The sequence below is a fragment of the Lepus europaeus genome, unplaced genomic scaffold (genome assembly GCF_033115175.1).
Source record: "Lepus europaeus isolate LE1 unplaced genomic scaffold, mLepTim1.pri SCAFFOLD_179, whole genome shotgun sequence".
Lineage (NCBI taxonomy): Eukaryota > Metazoa > Chordata > Mammalia > Lagomorpha > Leporidae > Lepus > Lepus europaeus.
The window spans coordinates 99133-108144 of NW_026909075.1; positions in this window are offsets into that span (position 1 = coordinate 99133).

The window sequence follows — 9012 nt, forward strand, 5'->3', positions numbered from 1 at the left end:
GCCGCACACACGGACTGCCCCGCGCCTGTCCGGGTTGCAAATAGGCACCCCGGGAAGCCCCGCCCGCCTTAGGGGCTTGTCGGGCGGGGCCGATGCACGGTGGGTGAGTGGGGAGGGCTGCTGCTGGCACACACCCACTCCTGAAGCCACTGGGGTACGGTCCAAGGGCGATGAGCTCGGAGCTCGGGCACGGGCTGTCCCAGCAGGGCCTCCCGGGAGGGTGGACCGATAACGCCCGCCGGCCCTCCAGTGTCGCCAAAGGCCCGGGGGGACTAGCCCACTTGCGTCCCCCAGCGCCTGCTGGGTTCCCGTCACCACCCTTGGGCCGGGATGAGGTGCCACCTTGTGCGTGGAAGCCCTGCCCACAGGCAAGAAGCCCCCAAGGATCGCGGGCGCACCCGACCCTGCAGCCCCGCTGCAGCCCCAGGGAACGGGATGTCTGAGTGGGCAGCCCCCACTGCCCAAGCCTCCGCTGCCAGTTCCCCGAAGGGCTGGTGGCGGCTGTGCCTCAGGAGCCAGCCTCCCTCCCTCCCTCCCTCCTTCCCTGCCTCCCTCTGGTCGGGCACTGCAAGCCACACAGCCACTTGTGTCCCCTGTGTCCCTGGAGGCCGCAGCGCGTTTTGGGTTTTGGCGCGGACGGGCCCCTCTCGGCTTCCGTAGTCCATTTGCCCCCGGAGCCTGCCAGACCCCTGGCTCTAGGAAGCTGCCCAGGCGGCGCTGCCAACAGCCCCCAGGTGCTGGCTAGCCGCAGCGGCCGGCCAAAGGGGGAGCACACACACCTGCGGGTGTCCCCGGGCCGCACACACGGACTGCCTCGCGCCTGCCCGGGTTGCAAATAGGCACCTGGGAAGCCCCGCCCGCCCTAGGGGCTTGTCGGGCGGGGCCGATGCACGGTGGGTGAGTGGGGAGGGCTGCTGCTGGCACACACCCACTCCTGAAGCCCACTGGGGTACGGTCCAAGGGCGAGGAGCACGGAGCTCGGGCACGGGCTGTCCCAGCAGGGCCTCCCAGGAGGGTGGACCGATAACGCCCGCGGGCCTTCCAGTGTCGCCAAAGGCCCGGGGGGCCTAGCCCACTTGCGTCCCCCAGCGCCTGCTGGGTTCCGGTCACCACCCTTGGGCCGGGATGAGGTGCCACCTTGTGCGTAGAAGCCCTGCACACAGGCAAGAAGCCCCCCAGGCCCGCGGGCGCACCCGATCCTGGAGCCCCCTGGCTGGCTGCAGCCACAGGGAATGGGGTTCTGAGTTGGCAGCCCCCATTCCCGAAGCATCCACGGGCAGTTCCCCGAAGGGCTGACACCGGCTGCGCCTCAGCAGCCAGACAACCTCCCTCCCTCTGGTCGGGCACTGCAAGCCACACAGCCACTTGTGTCCCCTGTGTCCCTGGAGGCCGCAGCGCGTTTTGGGTTTTGGCGCGGACGGGCCCCTCTCGGCTTCCGTAGTCCATTTGCCCCGGAGCCTGCCAGACCCCTGGCCCCAGGGGCGGGCCCTGCTGAGTCCCCGAGCGCCTCCTGGGTTCCTGCCACCACCCTTGGGCCGGGATGAGGTGCCACCTTGTGCGTAGAAGCCCTGCACACAGGCAAGAAGCCCCCCAGGCCCGCAGGCGCGCCCGACCCTGGAGCCCCCTGGCTGGCTGCAGCCACAGGGAATGGGGGTTCTGAGTTGGCAGCCCCCATTCCCGAAGCATCCACGGGCAGTTCCCCGAAGGGCTGACACCGGCTGCACCTCAGCAGCCAGACAACCTCCCTCCCTCTGGTCGGGCACTGCAAGCCACACCTTCTTGTGTCCCCTGTGTCCCTGGAGGCCGCAGCGCGTTTTGGGTTTTGGCGCGGACGGGCCCCTCTCGGCTTCCGTAGTCCATTTGCCCCCGGAGCCTGCCAGACCCCTGGCCCCAGGGGCGGGCCCTGCTGAGTCCCCGAGCGCCTCCTGAGTTCCTGCCACCACCCTGGGCCGGAATGAGGTGCCACCTTGTGTGTAGAAGCCCTGCACACAGGCAAGAAGCCCCCCAGGCCCGCGGGCGCGCCCGACCCTGGAGCCCCCTGGCTGGCTGCAGCCACAGGGAACGGGGGTTCTGAGTTGGCAGCCCCCATTCCCGAAGCATCCACGGGCAGTTCCCCGAAGGGCTGACACCGGCTGCGCCTCAGCAGCCAGCCAACCTCCCTCCCTCTGGACGGGCACTGCAAGCCACACAGCCACTTGTGTCCCCTGTGTCCCTGGAGGCCGCAGCGCATTTTGGGTTTTGGCGCGGACGGGCCCCTGTCGGCTTCCGTAGTCCATTTGCCCCCGGAGCCTGCCAGACTCCTGGCTCTAGGAGGCTTTGCAGGCGGCGCTGCCAACAGCCCCCAGGTGCTGGCTAGCCGCAGCGGCCGGCCACGGGGGGAGCACACACACCTGCGGGTGTCCCGGGCCGCACACACGGACTGCCCCGCGCCTGCCCGTGTTGCAAATAGGCCCCCCGGGAAGCCCCGCCCACCCTAGGGGCTTGTCGGGTGGGGCCGATGCACGGTGGGTGAGTGCGGAGGGCTGCTGCTGGCACACACCCACTCCTGAAGCCCACTGGGGTATGGTCCTAGGGCGAGGAGCTCGGAGCTCGGGCACGGGCTGTCCCAGCAGGGCCTCCCGGGAGGGTGGACCGATAACGCCCGCGGGCCCTCCAGTGTCGCCTAAAGCCCCGGGGGGCCTAGCCACTTGCATCCCCCAGCGCCGGCTGGGTTCCCGCCACCACCGTTGGGCCGGGATGAGGTGCCACCTTGTGCGTGGAAGCCCCGCCCACAGGTAAGAAGCCCCCAAGGCCCGCGGGCGCGCTGGACCCTGCAGCCCCGCTGCAGCCCCAGAAACGGGATGTCTGAGTGGGCAGCCCCCACTGCCCAAGCCTCCGCTGCCAGTTCCCCGAAGGGCTGGTGGCGGCTGCGCCTCAGCAGCCAGCCTCCCTCCCTCCCTCCCTCCTTCCCTGCATCCCTCTGGTCGGGCACTGCAAGCCACACAGCCACTTGTGTTCCCTGTGTCCCTGGAGGCCGCAGCGCGTTTTGGGTTTTGGTGCGGACGGGCCCCTGTCGGCTTCCGTAGTCCATTTGCCCCCGGAGCCTGCCAGACCCCTGGCTCTAGGAGGCTGCGCAGGCGGCGCTGCCAACAGCCCCCAGGTGCTGGCTAGCCACAGCGGCCGGCCACGGGGGGAGCACACACACCTGCGGGTGTCCCCGGGCCGCACACACGGACTGCCCCGCGCCTCCCCTGTTGCAAATAGGCCCCCCTGGGAAGCCCCGCCCACCTTAGGGGCTTGTCGGGCGGGGCTGATGCAGGGTGTGTGAGTGTTGAGGGCTACTGCTGGCACACACCCACTCCTGAAGCCCACTGGGGTATGGTCCAAGGGCGAGGAGCTCGGAGCTCGGGCACGGGCTGTCCCAGCAGGGCCTCCCGGGAGGGTGGACCGATAACGCCCGCGGGCCCTCCAGTGTCGCCTAAAGCCCCGGGGGGCCTAGCCACTTGCATCCCCCAGCGCCGGCTGGGTTCCCGCCACCACCCTTGGGCCGGGATGAGGTGCCACCTTGTGCGTGGAAGCCCCGCCCACAGGCAAGAAGCCCTCAAGACCCGCGGGCGCGCTGGACCCTGCAGCCCCGCTGCAGCCCCAGGGAACGGGATGTCTGAGTGGGCAGCCCCCACTGCCCAAGCCTCCGCTGCCAGTTCCCCGAAGGGCTGGTGGCGGCTGCGCCTCAGCAGCCAGCCTCCCTCCCTCCCTCCCTGCCTCCTTCTGGTCGGGCACTGCAAGCCACACAGCCACTTGTGTCCCCTGTGTCCCTCCCTGGAGGCCGCAGCGCGTTTTGGGTTTTGGCGCGGACGGGCCCCTCTCGGCTTCCGTAGTCCATTTGCCCCCGGAGCCTGCCAGACCCCTGGCTCTAGGAGGCTGCCCAGGGGCGCTGCCAACAGCCCCCAGGTGCTGGCTAGCCGCCTCGGCCGGCCACGGGGGAGCACACACACCTGCGGGTGTCCCCAGGCCGCACACACGGACTGCCCCGCGCTTCCCGGCGTTGCAAATAGGTCCCCCGGGAAGCCCCGCCGGCCCTAGGGGCTTGTCGGGCGGGGCCGATGCACGGTGGGTGAGTGGGGAGGGCTGCTGCTGGCACACACCCACTCCTGAAGCCCACTGGGGCGGTCCAAAGGCGATGAGCTCGGAGCTCGGTCAGGGCTGTCCCAGCAGAACTTTTTGAGGGTGGACGGACACGCCCGCGGGCAATCAGGTGTTGCGGGCAGGCCCCGGGGGCAGGCCCTGCTGAGTCCCCGAGCGCCACCTGGGTTCCTGCCACCACCCTTGGGCCGGGATGAGGTGCCACCTTGTGCGTAGAAGCCCTGCACACAGGCAAGAAGCCCCCCAGGCCCGCGGCGCACCCGACCCTGGAGCCCCCTGGCCGGCTGCAGCCACAGGGAACGGGGGTTCTGAGTTGGCAGGCCCCATTCCCGAAGCATCCACGGGCACTTCCCGAAGGGCTGACACCTGCTGCGCCTCAGCAGCCAGCCAACCTCCCTCCCTCTGGTCGGGCACTGCAAGCCACACAGCCACTTGTGTCCCCTGTGTCCCTCCCTGGAGGCCGCAGCGCGTTTTGGGTTTTGGCGCGGACGGGCCCCTGTCGGCTTCCGTAGTCCATTTGCCCCCGGAGCCTGCCAGACCCCTGGCTCTAGGAGGCTGCCCAGGGGCGCTGCCAACAGCCCCCAGGTGCTGGCTAGACGCAGCAGCTGGCCACGGGGGAGCACACACACCTGCGGGTGTCCCCAGGCCGCACACACGGACTGCCCCGCGCCTGTCCGGGTTGCAAATAGGCACCCCGGGAAGCCCCGCCCGCCCTAGGGGCTTGTCGGGCGGGGCCGATGCACGGTGGGTGAGTGGGGAGGGCTGCTGCTGGCACACACCCACTCCTGAAGCCACTGGGGTACGGTCCAAGGGCGATGAGCTCGGAGCTCGGGCACGGGCTGTCCCAGCAGGGCCTCCCGGGAGGGTGGACCGATAATGCCCGCCGGCCCTCCAGTGTCGCCAAAGGCCCGGGGGGACTAGCCCACTTGCGTCCCCCAGCGCCTGCTGGGTTCCCGTCACCACCCTTGGGCCGGGATGAGGTGCCACCTTGTGCGTGGAAGCCCCGCCCACAGGCAAGAAGCCCCCAAGGATCGCGGGCGCTCCAGACCCTGCAGCCCCGCTGCAGCCCCAGGGAACGGGATGTCTGAGTGGGCAGCCCCCACTGCCCAAGCCTCCGCTGCCAGTTCCCCGAAGGGCTGGTGGCGGCTGCGCCTCAGCAGCCAGCCTCCCTACCTCCCTCCCTCCTTCCCTGCATCCCTCTGGATGGGCACTGCAAGCACACAGCCACTTGTGTCCCCTGTGTCTCTGGAGGCCGCAGCGCGTTTTGGGTTTTGGCGCGGACGGGCCCCTCTCGGCTTCCGTAGTCCATTTTCCCCCTGAGCCTGCCAGACCCCTGGCTCTAGGAAGCTGCCCAGGCGGCGCTGCCAACAGCCCCCAGGTGCTGGCTAGCCGCAGCGGCCGGCCACAGGGGGAGCACACACACCTGCGGGTGTCCCCGGGCCGCACACACGGACTGCCTCGCGCCTGCCCGGGTTGCAAATAGGCACCTGGGAAGCCCCGCCCACCCTAGGGGCTTGTCGGGCGGGGCCGATGCACGGTGGGTGAGTGGGGAGGGCTGCTGCTGGCACACACCCACTCCTGAAGCCCACTGGGGTACGGTCCAAGGGCGAGGAGCACGGAGCTCGGGCACGGGCTTTCCCAGCAGGGCCTCCCGGGAGGGTGGACCGATAACGCCCGCGGGCCCTCCAGTGTCACCAAAGGCCCGGGGGGCCTAGCCCACTTGCGTCCCCCAGCGCCTGCTGGGTTCCGGTCACCACCCTTGGGCCGGGATGAGGTGCCACCTTGTGCGTAGAAGCCCTGCACACAGGCAAGAAGCCCCCCAGGTCGCGGGCGCACCCGATCCTGGAGCCCACTGGCCGGCTGCAGCCACAGGGAACGGGGGTTCTGAGTTGGCAAGCCCCATTCCCGAAGCATCCACGGGCACTTCCCTGAAGGGCTGACACCTGCTGCGCCTCAGGAGCCAGCCAACCTCCCTCCCTCTGGTCGGGCACTGCAAGCCACACAGCCACTTGTGTCCCCTGTGTCCCTGGAGGGCGCAGCGCGTTTTGGGTTTTGGCGCGGACGGGCCCCTCTCGGCTTCCGTAGTGCATTTGCCCCCGGAGCCTGCCAGACCCCTGGCTCTAGGAGGCTGCCCAGGTGGCGCTGCCAACAGCCCCCAGGTGCTGGCTAGCCGCAGCGGCCGGCCACGGGGGGAGCACACACACCTGCGGGTGTCCCTGGGCCGCACACACGGACTGCCCCGCGCTTGCCCGGGTTGCAAATAGGCCCCCCGGGAAGCCCCGCCCGCCCTAGGGGCTTGTCAGGCGGGGCCGATGCACGGTGGGTGAGTGGGGAGGGCTGCTGCTGGCACACACCCACTCCTGAAGCCCACTGGGGTACAGTCCAAGGGCGAGGAGCTCGGAGCTCGGGCACGGGCTGTCCCAGCAGGGCCTCCCGGGAGGGTGGACCGATAACGCCCGCGGACCCTCCAGGGTCACCTAAAGGCCAGGGGGGCCTAGCCCACTTGCGTCCCCCAGCGCCTGCTGGGTTCCGGTCACCACCCTTGGGCCGGGATGAGGTGCCACCTTGTGCGTGGAAGCCCCGCCCACAGGCAAGAAGCCCCCAAGGCCCGTGGGCGCGCTGGACCCTGCAGCCCCGCTGCAGCCCCAGGGAACGGGATGTCTGAGTGGGCAGCCCCCACTGCCCAAGCCTCCGCTGCCAGTTCCCCGAAGGGCTGGTGGCGGCTGCGCCTCAGCAGCCAGCCTCCCTCCCTCCCTCCATCCCTCCTTCCCTGCCTCCCTCTGGTCGGGCACTGCAAGCCACACAGCCACTTGTGTCCCCTGTGTCCCTGGAGGCCGCAGCGCGTTTTGGGTTTTGGCGCGGACGGGCCCTCCTCAGCTTCCATCTTCTACTGCTATCCCAGGCCATAGCTGAGAGCTGGATTGGAAGAGGAACAGCCAGGACTAGAATTAGTGCCCATATGGGATACCGGCACTTCAGGCCAGGGCTTTAACCTGCTGTACCACGGCGCCAGCTCCTCGATTCTTCTGTAAGTTTCCACTAGAACCATGTAAATCATCTTGAACTATGACAATAAAAAAAATTGAAACTAATGTGCATTCAGCTCAGATGGCTTTAAATCTTGCAGCCATGATTTGTTTGTCCTGATTCTGAATTATATTTCTTTATGCTTTTCCAACCTAACTAAATCTTATAAACATCTTAAAATACAATGTAGGCCGGAACCGCAGCTCACTAGGGTAATCCTCTGCCTGCGGTGCTGGTACCCTGGGTTCTAGTCCCGGTTGGGGTGCCAGATTCTGGCCCACTTGCTCCTCTTTCAGTCCAGCTCTCTGCTGTGGCCTGGGAAGGCAGTGGAGGATGGCCCAAGTCCTTGGGCCCCGCACATGTATGGGAGACCAGCAGGAAGTATCTGGCTCCTGGTTTCGGATTGGCACAGCGTGCCAGCCGTAGCGAGCATTTGGGGGGTAAACCAATGGAAGAAAAACCTTTCTCTCTCTCTCTCTGCCTGTTTCTAACTCTGCCTGTCAAACATAAATACAATGTGAAAGAAGCTGAGGAATAAACAACTTACTGGCAACATATTCTTTTTTGTTGGTCTTGGGTACATGAAGATTTCTCCAGGATCTTATCTGCAAGAGAAATTATTCAGAGAATGTGGTGAGACAAATAGTCTAGATTCTCCCTAGATTCCATTGTGCTAGCAAGATCATGAAGGAACGGCATAGAGACAAATGGGCATATTAGCTGGGCAACAGAAATAAAGTACCCGCCCTATGGGGGAATATAGGCTTTACACATGGGAAGAGCAGCAAGGCCCTGAAAGAGCACACACAACTCTACCAATCCCTCAGGTTAAACAGAAACTATTGTTAGGCTAATTAAAATATTCATTTGTTACCAATTCTGTAAAAAAAAAAAAATAATCAGTGCCAGGGCCATCACTGTGGGGTAGTGGGTAAAGCTTCCTGCTCCAGTGTGGGCGTCTCACATGGACACCAAATTGAGTCCTACCTGCTCCACTTCTGAGCTAGCTCTCTGCTATGGACTGGGAAAGCAGTGGATGAAAACCCAAGTCCTGGGACCAGCACTGTGGCACACTGGGTTAGTCTTCCACCTGCAGGACTGGCATCCCACATGGGCACTGGTTCTAGTCCCAGTTGCTTCTCTTCCAGTACAGCTCTCTGCTGTGGCCCGGGAGGGCAGTGGAGAACGGCCCCGGTGCTTGGGGCCTGCACCCATGTGGGAGACCAGAAAGGGTCACCTGGCTCCTGTCTTCAGGTTGGCGCAGCTCCAGCTATGGTGGCCATTTGCAGGGTGAACCAATGGAAGGAAGACCTTTCTCTTTGTCTCTCTCTCTCACGGTCTATAACCCTTCTGTGGTGACTGTTCCTCGCCACTGCCAGAGAATTAGGCAGGCTGCCCACAGCTTGCCTTAACCGAGGAGGGGAAAGTGCGCCACCTGCCACTCAGCCTTCCCCAAACCCAGGGGACAATCAGGCGCGGTGTGGAGCCCAGTCGAAGCAGGGTCTCACTTTATTGTAAAAGAGAGGTTGTATAGGCTGGCGCCGTGGCTTAACAGGCTAATCCTCCGCCTTGCGGCGCCGGCACACCGGCTTCTATTCCCGGTTGCCCCTCTTCCAGGCCAGCTCTCTGCTATGGCCCGGGAAGGCAGTGGAGGATGGCCCAAGTCCTTGGGCCCTGCACCCACATGGGAGACCAGGAGAAGCACCTGGCTCCTGGCTTCGGATCAGAGAGATGTGCTGGCCGCAGTGGCCACTGGAGGGTGAACCAACGGCAAAAAGGAAGACCTTTCTTTCTCTCTCTCTCTCTCTCTCTCTCTCTCTCTCTCTACCCACTCTGCCTGTCAAAAAAAAGAGAGGTGGTGTA